The sequence below is a fragment of the Triticum urartu genome, chromosome 6A, assembly GCF_056163025.1.
Source record: "Triticum urartu cultivar PI428250 chromosome 6A, HENAU_Tu73, whole genome shotgun sequence".
NCBI classification, from domain to species: Eukaryota; Viridiplantae; Streptophyta; class Magnoliopsida; order Poales; family Poaceae; genus Triticum; species Triticum urartu.
The window spans coordinates 5,628,987-5,641,930 of record NC_141878.1 but is presented as its reverse complement, the minus strand read 5'-3'; the positions used below and the strand labels follow the sequence as shown (position 1 = coordinate 5,641,930).

The 12,944-nt window shown below is 44.3% G+C and overlaps 1 non-coding gene across 1 annotated transcript; it reads right to left on the bottom strand.

Moving 5' to 3' along the window:
- Window positions 1–990: 990 nt before the first annotated feature.
- Window positions 991–9,071, bottom strand: LOC125517209 (uncharacterized). The gene is made up of 3 exons (XR_015607233.1): window positions 8,756–9,071; window positions 7,377–7,456; window positions 991–1,437 (listed from the first exon to the last, which is right to left on the bottom strand). It is a non-coding gene; the product is annotated as an uncharacterized LOC125517209 (transcript).
- Between the last annotated feature and the right edge of the window lie 3,873 nt (window positions 9,072–12,944).

Here is a 12,944-nt window from a genome sequence, read left to right as displayed (position 1 = left end):
ACTATGGCTAGGAAACTTAACCATCTTTGATTAACGAGCTAGTCAAGTAGATGCTTACTAGGGACACTCTGTTTGTCTATGTATCCACACATGTACTAAGTTTCCGGTTAATACAATTCTAACATAAATAATAAACATTTATCATGATATAAGGAAATATAAATAACAACTTTATTATTGCCTGTAGGACATATTTCCTCCAGCACCATGTTCATGCGTGCCTACGTCCGTGTTATGTGGTGTACCCCTGTACCAATTCTTCTTCTTCTATCAGTGGAACTAGAAGTTGTCCCGTTTCTCTCTCTAGGGCCTCTCATCATACCATTCAATAGAGAACCCTTTTTTGTTTGTTATATTGCTTGGCATTTGATTCTTGATAGGTTGCTTGGTTTTTAGGGCGCAGTTGTCCTTGGGCCAGGCATCGTCTAAGTCACTTAGCCAACCAATCAACCGAGCCAAGGTCAATAGAGAAGAAATCACATGATCAAATACAGAGAAGAGGGGACCTTATAGATGAGTACATTGCAATCGTTGCAGCCAGCATAACTGGCTATTGGTGTGTGTGCAGTGCACATCAAAAGTAAAATTCCTAACTATCAATTGCACTGGCAAATTTTCTATATATGCTCATTGATTTGAGGAATAAAATCCTTGGACCAATGCAGGATTGGATTACATTCTCAAGAAATTTTCCGGTGTATTCAAGTAATCTATTTTACTTCATCTCCCAAAAAATAGAGACATAGCACATTAACAACTCACGACAGTTGCAGCGGAGTAGTCATTTGCATACTTTGCATGACAGTACACAAAATTTGATCTATGTGTTTAGTTAGAAATACGAAGAACCAAAACCGTACAGGTTGTCCTTTAATTGAAATAACTTCTTTTGGTTCGTTACGATCTATTACCGCGAAGGCATATATGAGACCGAGACCTAATTATACAACATATCTTGTAATTGCAAGAAAATGAACAGAACACTGAAAGTAGAGGTCACCAACATTTTTCATGGATATGTACGGTAGTTTGACTGTTTGAAAGATACTCCCCCCGTTCCACTCCCACATAGCCTGAAAAACAAACTTATATTGTGGTATGGAGGGAGTAGAAGATATAACCCTTAGATGCTTTTTCAGTTCACAATGAAATACCAGCATCCATACATACATTACAGGAAGTGAAATAAAATAACATCTATCTCAAAATAAAGGAAAAGAAAGTGAAAAAAGGGTATCCACGATGTTTCAATCATGTATGCTCTATCGTTGTACTACATAAACCTTTGAAAGCATGAAAGAGGACTTCAGATTTCTTTTTGGTGACAAAACCACACCTGATAGTTTTATCTCTTCAAGTCTTTTGGCAAACCACAAGGTTCTTCCGTAATTATGAATGCTCTCTTCTTGACCGCTCTCCTTTCTAGATCAGCAAATCCTAGAAAAACACATAATTAATAAGTTGATAGTTGAATGACATGCTAGCTAGCAAAATGACCATAAAAGCCAGCAATGTGAGTGAAGTGAAAAAAAGTCACACTCGAGAACATGGGAACTTGACTATAATTAGATAGATAGCCAGTATAAACTAACTCTGGTGTAGTTTTGTCTTGGTACAACATCATTGTACATGCCAAAATGATATACCATAAAGCTCAGTAAGCAATTCCCATATATAAGAAATGAATCATGAAAAAGGAGAATTTGTTTTAACAAGCTAACTCTCTAAGGTGTACATAATCTTTCATTGTCAACGTTAGTACATAATCTTGGTTTCCCAGGGACCTAGCATAATTGACAATATCATCCTATATGAGGGCCATACTGAAGATCTACACATATTGATGGACATGTTTTTAGCCCCAGTTACCATATACAAAACTAGGCAATTAACAAAACAGGTTTGCTATTTCACATCTAGATGTGAAATAGCTATCTCACATCTAAGTCCACAGCCATTAGATCTCGTTCTATCTTTAGGATTCGTGCAAGTTGTTTCTCAGTTCTTGTCGCGCTTTTTGCTCGCGTCGCGCGTTGTTCGTAGGTGCGCGCGTCCCATCTTTTTTAGCGGGTTTGTGTTGTTTTTTGCCTGTTGCGGGCCGCGTTGCTTGTTGGGCTGGCGGGCTGTTTGACTGAGATTTGTTTTGCCTGTTGCGGGCTGGCGGTGCTTTGTTGGGCTAGCGGGGCTGTTCTGAGCAGTTTTGATGTTTGAAGTAGCGAAGTCTCAGCCGGCCGGCTGTGTAGCTTCTGCGTTCAGATAATTCAGTGGGATTTCTGTCTTTTTCAGCACAAGTTGATCTTTTCTAGTTTTTAGTGATTTTGATAGTTTTAGTGGGGGTCGGCACGAAGCACATATTTTTCCCCATATGAAGTGTCTTGTCTCTGTAGGTAGGAAATGGGGCATTAAGCATGCGGTTTTTAAGTTTCAGTACAAGATGAAGTGTCTTGTGTCTTGCTAAGCTAATTTTTCACACAGAGCTAGTTTACATTTTGTACGAAAAAGGTTTTCATTTTGTTCTTTCTTTTTTCAGTTTATATCCATGTTTCATGACAGTTTCTTTATTGTCAGCCAGTGGCGATTGTGGGGATCAACAAGGGAAGAGGAGGAGAGCGCCAGTTAAGTATCTGAACTACATGCGATTAATCTATATGCGTTTTTTTCATCTTTGTTAGGTTATATGTGTGTTTAATCTACTCTAATGTGGGGGATTAAGTGGGATGTTTGGTAGTTTGATTTTTTGTAGTGTTGTTTATATCTAATAGTATTCTACATATATAAGTTGGAGCACCAGCTAATGATTATCTTGTCTTTTGTAGTGCCCTGTACATCTACTATTTTTTTTGTGGATGTTAAAGATGGTATGCTCAATTAAATAATCTTATCGGTCACCCCAAGGGTAGCAATAAATCGGACGATAAATCGTTGAATCGGAAGATTTTTTTAACGGTGTTAAATACTAGTTGTGTAATACACTCCTAGCTTTTCTTGCTTATGTTTTTCTACCCTGTTTTGCTTGTTACTAATCTCTAGTTCCTAGTTTCTACTTGCTAGTTTTCGACAGCTTTGCCATGAGTACTTTTGACATTTTTCCATGGTTACTTACTAGTTACTGGTTCCAACAGTTTTCATTAGTGTAAGCATCAGCGTGAGCACCATCAGTTACACTCTTGCGCTATGTTGATCTTTTGTTGTTTTTGGTATTATTTAGGATGGTGTGCCCAGTTTGCTTTGCTCATTGCGAGGCGGACAGTGGTGAGAGCTTTGGCATGTTTTTTCATGATGCCAACAAAACCTTTGTGGTAAAAAAATCTTGCCATCTTTACTTTGTACATGTGCTTTTTGTGTGCTCTAGTTGATATGCATTTTTTCAGAGACTCCCATGCTCTGCCATGCAGCGGTTCCCACATAAGTTTTCCGGTGGGTTCTTGAACTTCAATGCTCATGGCCGCCGATACGTTGTGGATGTTCTGATTGCGCATGGCAGCACACGCATCGGCGGCGATGACTTAAGGAAGTTCATCAAGGACTTCAAGCTTGGCCATGGGGAGCTTGTTGTTTTTCTCATGATTGGACATATCGCCAAAACATTTGTGTGCTATTTCGGTGGAGGTTTTTCTGTCGGAGATCAAGCTGAAGCGGCAAAGGGTGTTGTATTCAATCATGATGAGGAAGGAGGAGAGCAAGGTTATGGTGGATAGGTGGATGAGGGGTTTAACAATGTCCAGAATGTGAAGAAACCGCTCTAGACATCATCTACAACAGAGATGCCATTTTAGTGGAGCAGGAGGCATATCGGCTTTGGTACGCTCATCGCTATCGATGATTGACTCGCAACTATGGGTGCCCGCATGCCACTTGCAGGTAGACAATTGAATTGCAACTGGTTTATTTTTTGTATGTAGTTTCCTAATTGCCCTAGTTGCAAGTCCATCATCGACTCACAACTATGAGGCCTGCATGCCAATTGCAAGTAGACCATCGACTTGCAACTGGTCTATTTTTTGTTTGTAGTTTTGTAATTTTCCTAGTTGCAAGTCCATCATCAACTCACAACTATGGGGCTCGCATGCCACTTGCAACTAGACCCTCGACTTGCAACTGGTTTGTTTTTTTGTCTGTAGTTTTGTAATTGCCCTAGTTGCAAGTCCACCGTCGACTCGCAACTATGGGGGCATGCATGCCACTTGCAAGTAGACCATCACCTTGCAACTAGGGTTGTTTACTCGATGCCACTTGCACTCGACCATCGACTTGCAACTCGTTTTTTTGTAGTTTGTAATTGCACTAGTTGCAAGTCCACCATCGACTCACAACTGTGGGTGCCTGCATGCCACTTGCGACTCAACCATTGACTTGCAACTCTTTGTAGTTTGTAATTGCCCTAGTTTGCATGTTCACCATCGACTTGTAACTGGTCTGTTTTTCTGTATGTAGTTTTGTAATTGGCTAGTTGCAAGTCCACCATCAACTCGCAACTGTGGGGGCCCGCATGCCACTTGCAAGTAGACCATCGACTCGCAACTGGTCTATTTTTTGTCTGTAGTTTTGTAATTGCCCTAGTCGCAAGTCAACCATCGACTCACAACTGTGGGGGCCCACATGCCACTTGCAAGTAGACCATCGACTCGCAACTAGGGTTTACTCGATGCCACTTCCAACTCAACCATCGACTTGCAACTCTGTTTTTTTGTAGTTTGTAATTGCCCTAGTCGCAAGTCCACCATCGACTTGCAACCGTGGGGTGCCCACATGCCACTTGCAACTCGACCATCGACTGGCGACTCAGTTTTTTTGTAATAAGTTTGTAATTGCCCTAGTTGCAAGTCCACCATCGACTCGCAACTGTGCGTGCCCGCATGCCATTTGCAAGTAGACCATCCACTTGCAACTAAGGATGTTTTCTCGATGCCACTTGCAAGTAGACCATCGACTCGCAACTGGTCTGTTTTTTGTTTGTAGTTTTGTAATTTCCCTAGTTGCAAGTCCACCATCAACTCGCAACTATGGGGGCCCGCATGCCACTTGCAAGTAGAACATCGACTCGCAACAGGTCTATTTTTTGTCTGCAGTTTTGAAACTGCCCTAGTTGCAAGTCCATCATCGACTCGCAACTGTGGGGCTCGCATGCCACTTTCAAGTAGACCATTGACTTGCAACTGGGTCTTTTTGGTTGATGCCACTTGCAAGTAGACATTCCGCCAGCAACTGGGTCTTTTATTGTTCATGCCACTTGCAAGTGGACATTCGACTTGCAACTGGGTTTTTTTGTTTGATGCCCACTTGCAAGTGGACACTCGACTTGCAACTGAGTTTTTTTGTTTAATGTCCACTTGCAAGTGGACCCTCGACTTGCAACTAGATCTTGTTGGTTGATGCCCTTGCAAGTGGACCCTTGACTTTTGCAACCGGAGTCCTTTGTTTTTCATGCCACTTGCAAGTCGACCCTCGATGTGCAACTGGGGTCTTCTATTTTCATGCCACTTGCAAGTGCACCTTCGACTTGCAAGTGGGTCTTCTAATTTTGATGCCCACTTGCAAGTCGACCCTCAACCTGCAACTGGGTATTTTTGGTTGATGCCACTTGCAAGTCGACACTCCACCTGCGATTGGGTCTTCTATTTTTCATGCCACTTGCAAGTGGACACTCGGACCTGCAAGTGATTATTTTTGTTGGATGCCCACTTGCAAGTGGTCACTCGTCTTGCAGCTAGTTTTTTTGTTTGATGCCCACTTGCAAGTGGACACTCGACTTGTAACTGAGTTTTTTTTGTTATCCACTTGCAAGTGGGCCCTTAAATATTGCAATTGGGTCTTCTGTTTTTTCATGCCACTTGCAAGTGGACACTCAACTTGCAACTGAGTTTTTTTGTTATCCACTTGCAAGTGGGCCCTCAAATATTGCAATTGGGTCTTCTGTTTTTTCATGCCACTTGCAAGTGGACACTCAACTTGCAACTGTTTTTTTATTTTGATGCCCACTTGCAAGTGGACACTCGACTTGCAATTGTTTTTTCTGGTTGATGCCACTTGCAAGTCAACGGTCAACTTTGCAATTGGGTTTTCTTGTTTCATGCCACTTGCCAGTCGAGGGTTGACTCAGAACTGTGGGACCATACTTTTTTTGTTTCTTGCCACTTGCAAGTCAAGTGTCATTTTTTGCAATTTTTGTATTTTGCGATCTTGTAGTCAACCGAGTTTCCGAGTCCACCATTTTCTTTTGACTTTTCCAGGTCCACCATTTTCTTTTGACTTGCAACTGAGGTTCTTTGTGTTCATGCCGCTTTTTTTGCAAGTCTTACTCACTCGAAACAGCAAGTCCAACCTTTCTTGATTCGATAGTTTATATTTCACAAACATTTTTTTTCCGTATCTTTTTTAAGCTAAACTTTTGCAACCAAGCGCCAACTAATAACTTGAGAGCCCTTAGTTGTTACTCCTTAGTGAACACACAACTATGTTTTTTTTCCTTTTCATCTCTTTTTTTCTTGATTTTTTTAGGCGCACTAGTGTTTTTTAGTGACCCTTTTTTTTAATCTCAATTTTTAGTCTCGCAATTTTTTTACAAGGCAGACCCCCAAAATGCTTTTTCTATGTGTTTTTAGACTAAACATAGTGTTCTGTACTCAACTGCCCCTTTTAAAGTTTATTAGGGGGGTTTTCTGCAAGATCTCCAAAACAACAACAGATCTCCAATGTTTATCCACACAGACACATTTATTTTCGCATTTATTTTGTCTCCCACTGCACTGTTTGAATCGGTGGAGCAGATGAGGAGGAGACGGGGACGACAAGCTCGAAGCCTCTGGCGACAGAGATGGCCGATGACGAGCCTCCCGCTCCGCACCTCTCCTCGACGCACGAGGCATCCCAAAATGATATCTGCTTGTTCATCTACATGTAGTCTGCTTTTAGTTCTGTTTTTTTCCTCGAGAAATCAAAGCAAATTCCCTCTTGCTACACACTGACGGCAGTCAACTGCTGTGTTGTTTCTCTACAGACCAGAATCAAGTTTCTACAGTCAACTGCAGTCAACTTCTTTTACAAGCAAGCAAGATCTTTTTCTACTAATAACAAACAAGGGCCAGGCCCGTGAGCAAATTTTTAGACAAAGAAAGAGACAAAACAAAAGCCCAACTAACAAGGTCCACCAGGTGTGGGGGGGGGGGGGGGGGGGGGGAGTCGGGATGGGTGGCAGAGTGTTGACGATAGACAAACAACAGGCCGGGTGGTGGATTTTTTGTTTGTCAACGAGGTGGGACAGATTTTTAGAGGATGATGTCGGTTAGATGTGAGGTATTATCTCACATCTAGATGTGACATAGACAGACCCTTAACAAAATTAGCATGTAGTCAAAACATAACAGTAATGAACTAACCTAAACCTTGCCAAAACGTGGGCTCGTGCCTCCATGGCCTACACCATCTTCATCCTTCTACTGATCCTCTCCATCATCTCCTGGAGGAAATAAAATTGAAAGAAGAGGCCAGAAGAAACAAGCTAAGCTAGCAACACTAAAATTCAAGAAAAAATATAGCGAAGAACATCAGTACACTCTTCAAAGGTTGTCGCTTTTAATACATACTACAACAGTCCCTTATCCCCGAAACTCAATGTCACACAAAGAATATTCAAGTACAATTCATCCAAAACTTTGATTAGTACCTTTATTGGTGAATGAAATTTGTCATATTATAGCACACAACCCCGATCGACCAGAGAACTTCCTTTGTAGGGAGCTCGGAAGCTGTAAAGACCATGCACATCCACACACACGGCTCACCATCGTCACCATGAACGGCAGGAGCAGGCGCAACCACCCGAACCTCAGTACTGCCATCATGACCAGAAGAACCAGGTACATCGACCTGCCCCTCAGCCCCAGCATCGCCACCATGGGGCACATCAGGAAAACCATCCAACCGGTTGACGACCATCGTAACCCAATTATTTTTTGAAAGTTCCGGCGACTATCGGCGTTTCATTGATTAAGAAGGTAGTAGAATATTTACATTGCCGCATGGCAAGGATAAATAAAATTAAGAGAATGTAAAAAACAAGGGACAGGAGGTCTATGTCTATGTACAGACCCCCGAATGGTCCAAGCAAACACTTGGCACCTGTTAGTCTCCAATTCTGTAATGCAAGCCTGATGGCATGCACCATGTCGTCAACTGAAGCCCAGCATTGATTAAAAAAATTACTGTTTCTTTCTGTCCATAGCTACCATGCCAAAATCCATACCGGTGCGCAAGAAAGGAAGATGCAACGATGAAAGAGAAGAAACACATCAACCCACAGCAGGAAGACGCCCACAGAAATCTTAGTCGTCAATCACCTCACCCACTCCTATCCCAAATCAAAAATCCCCTTTGACTGGGGTCGCGTCAGGCGGGGCAAGGGACATACACGCCGTGGAGAAGGTGAGAAGAACACGACATGGAGCTAATGGCGGTGGGGAGAACCGGACGCAGCGCCGGTGTTCAATCTTAGGGTTTGCGAGATAGGCCCAATGTTTGCTGGTGTGGGGTAGCGATGGCACCATGCAAACAACTTTTTTCGATGGTAAAAAAAACCGACCTGGCAGCTGGGGGCTACGGCTCAGCGGCACAATCGTCTTCTCGCCAGCCGCGATTCACGAGGAGGGTGGATTTCATGGGAGCTTAGTAACTAGCTAGATGTTAATCAATCTTGGTTTGGTTAACATGAATTTGGAGCATACTGAGAGGGAGTCGAGGAAGGCAAGCACAGCCATGCCGTGGCCGTTGATGATCTTCTTGGCCTCGTCGATGGTGGTGACGTTCTGCACCTCAGGGCCCAGCCTCTGGGATATCCAAGTGACCATGGCGTCCCTGCAGCGATGGAGAAATCAACGCCATGGCCGGCCGGCGAGGAGTGGGATAGAGTGCGTAGATGTTAGGACTTAGGAAGTGGAATGGATGCAATAGAGAGATCAACGGAGACTTTGAGAACATTGAATCGAGTTTTACGGCTTCCGTGGACATCGGCATCACCGCCGGCCGGCCGGCCTCGTCTGCACGAGCGCTCGGTGCCGGACGCGTGAGGCCAAATGACTCCTGATACTCTGGGTTAGGTTCTCCTAATTGCTCCAGGAAAAAGCTAAGGCTATCCTCGACACAAAAAACAAAACCTAAAATTCCACTACGCAGTCCCAAATGTTGTTTCTTGGTTGCTGGAATATTGAGCACTTCGGCAAACTCATATAGTATTACCGACATGTACATCTTGCCATTTTCTGAAACGCGGTTCCTTAGGGTCCATGTTAAAAAAAAGGAGAAATCACCCCAGCCTCTACATCTAGGAGATGCATGCGGCCATATTATTTATTATTCACAATGACCTTACAAAGAAATACAACACTAAGGCCGAGGCCATCATCTAGACGACATCTGTCACTACTCCTATCCTCTTGATAAAGGGGTGCCGAATGTCCGGACCAAATACCAAACAGACACCGCACAAAAGCCTAACATCTAACGGCGGATGCCCCATCCAAGCCACATAGGCGAGACTGGGTAACACTCCGGTCCGGCGCACTCTCAGTGAGTACCACACGCACACGCTGCAAAGGGCCGTCACCTCCGTCTTCCCTCGATCCATACTCAAAGCATGTACCGACGCATCGACCTTGTCAGGCCTCTCTGCCATCGACGCCACCATGACGGCAGACAACATCGACCTCCTACGCGTGTCCATCGCCATACATCTGACCCAAGCCTCCACTGCTCCATGCCGCCAAGAACCGCCGCCATGAATATGTAGAAATAAACACCGCTCCACCGAAGAAGCCATCCGCTGGTCCCTCGAGCCCGAGTGCCTCTCCAAGAATGCCGCCCCCAAGGGAGTAACGACACATGAATGCCGCCGTCATCCGATCAGCTGATCACTACTAGAAAAAGGGCTATAGATAAGATTGACACTAATGGCGTACCAGACAAGCGGTGCGCCATTAGTATATACGAATGGCGCACCACCTTCTGATACGCCATTAGAGTTGAAACTACTAATGGCGCACCTGGCCCAGGGTGCGCCATTAGTATCAAAAAAATATTTTTTTTAACTAGTGCGCCTGTCCAAACATACTAATGGCGCATCCAGACACAGTGCGCCATTACTAGTTGTAACTAGTAATGACGCACCTGCCGGAAAGTGCGCCACTAATGTTGTTTTTTTATTATATTTTTATTCCTTTTTTGCAAAACTACTAATGGAGCACTGTTCCACAGTGCGCCATTACTAGTTTAAACTAGTAATGGCGCACTGTGGGACAGTGCGCCATTAGTTTTTTTTTGCAAAACTACTAATGGCGCACCACCAGAAGGTGCGCCATTAGTAATCTGGATTACTAATGGCGCATCCAGAGTTGGTGCGCCATTAGTAAGTGGGCAGCAACAAGATATTTTGGACAGCCTCTCCTACCCACACTCACTTTCCCCCCACTTCATTCTCTCCACCTCCTCCTTGTCTCGGGTGCCTCCTCTTTTTCACCTCATTTCCACCATAGGTTCATTCAATTTAAGTGGTTAAATTACCTTGTTTTGATAGGTAAGTAAGGGGGGAAGCTATATTTATGTTGTTCTCCATTAGTATTGTGCCATTGCCCCCATCCATATTTCCTCCCGGCCCCTCCCTATCCCCTCTCTCTCCCTCGCCCTCGCCCTCAATCCCCTTCCCCTCTCCTCTCCCGACGCCGCCCTCTCCTCTCCCGACGCCGCCGCCCCGCCGCCCCTTCGTCCTCGTCTCCCCGCCGCCCCGTCGTCCTCGTCTCCTCGGCGCCGCTCTCCCCGTCGCCCCACCGCCCTCGTTGGACGCCATCGCCCCGCCGCCCTCGTCGCCGGTGGCCCGGACGCCACCCCGTCCACATCACCGTCGCCGGAGCACCACCACCACCCGGACCTCGTCGCACCACCACCACCCGGACCTCGTCGCCCCGTCCACACCACCGCCCCCGTGAGCTCCCCCTCCTCCTCTCCCCCTCTCCCCCTCTGTTGCTTGCTGCTTGCTGCTTGCTTGCTGCTTGCTTGTAGTTCACTAATGCTGCTTGCTGCTTGCTGAAGAAATTTTTAATTTTTGTTACAATGCTGCTTGCTGCTTGCTGAAGATTTTTTTTTTAAAATCTATGTGAGATATTCATAGCCATGAAGCATGTGATTAATAAGCATGCTCTTCAGTGGGAGTCCAGTGGTCAAGCTCGTCTCTCTTCTCGGGAGACCCATTGCTGATCGAATAAACTGATCTACACAATTAGTAACGCAGGCTTACAGTGAAAAACAAAACACAAACAAGCTAATTGTGTAATGTAGCTTGCCCGGGTGAACCAATCCAAGCTTCTAGTGCAATCACTCCACAACAACGACACGAGAACCAGGCATCTTAAGCAGAGCAGGCCGAATACATTTTCACTTAATTGAAGGCCTTCGTGTTTCCCACTTAATTGTTGAGAAAAAAGTAGCTCGACACATTCATTGTGCTTTAATATCTATTTTCTGCATCATATCAGGGTGACCGGAGAAATGCACCTACATATATATGCTCCTCCAACATCTTTGTGACACCATATATAGTGGACAATCTCAAGCTGTCACAACATAACTCAGGGAGGCAAGATCTGAACTGAGTTGGCTACCCAACGCTAAGTACACGCATATGCAACAATGTTGTTGTGTGGATCATACATAAACATGAGTACATACATACTACTAGGAGCCTACGAATTAACGTGAGGCATTGGGAACAAGAAAACATGAAGGGCACAAAGTACTTATATATTTTGGAAGCTCTTTGGCAGAATACTTTTTTATCCACTGCCCCTTATCTATCTACATCAGCGGCTGTCACAGAATTGAAGTGAGCGATGGCAGAAAACCCACTGATTGGTCCAAAGGACATTAGTTATTTATAGATTAAATCTGACAAAACAAGGACATTAGTTGGAGGTCACCTTTTTTTTTTGGGTAGTTTTTGTTTGGAGATTGCAAATGTTCTGTATCTACGTTGTTTTGTACTCTCTCTGATCCATTAACAACATCATATTTGTTGTCTAACTGACCTTTTACTGCATGGTCTTCTAACACTGGACTAGTTGTTTTATTCTGATAGTGCTAGTGTTGATTTGGCATTTTACATTGTCTCCTGAATTTGTCTTTTCCCCTTGCTGCTATGTGGTGTGGTGAACTCAGACCTGCTTGCTGCTATGTGGTGTGGTGATTTCATACCTATGTGGTGTGATGCTGCTGCTGCTGCTGTACTACTTGTGATGATGTTGCTGCTGTACTACTTGTGATGCTGCTGCTAGTTGTGATTTTGTCAAGTGATGCTGCTGCTACTTGTGATCTTCTAAAATGACCCCTTTCTCCTGAAATGTTGATTAATTTCCGTTTCGGTTGAGAAATGGGGCACTCCTAGGTCAAGAAAATTAGCAAAGGTCATGCCCAATTTTCTTGACCTAGAAGGTGCCCGATTCTCAACCGAAATAAAAATTAATTTGCTTTAGTGGTTGGATTAGTTTAGTATTTTTTTCACACACTCAGACACCCTTGCTTGCCATGTGTGTGAGAGAGATAGTGAGAGGAGACAAGAAGAAGGGGGTTAGGAAGATGTTGCCTGCTCAGCAAAGCTAACCATCTCCCCCTTTTCACCCCTTTTCCTTTGTCTTTTGTGGGTTGCAAGGAAGCTACTGTCTTAGCTAGCTTAGCTTGTGCACAAAACCCAGTGTTACAATCTAGAAAATTAGCCTGCAAAGATGAGGTCCCATGCTGGCTGTACCACTGCATCATGCAACAGTGCCTTCAAGATCCAAGGCAATATCACAAACATCATAGGCAATTTGACCAAACTCACAACCTTGTATCTTTGCAGCAACCAACTTTCTAGACACACCCCTCAAGAACTAGGTTACCCTGAGAACGTGGACTTGGACCTTAGC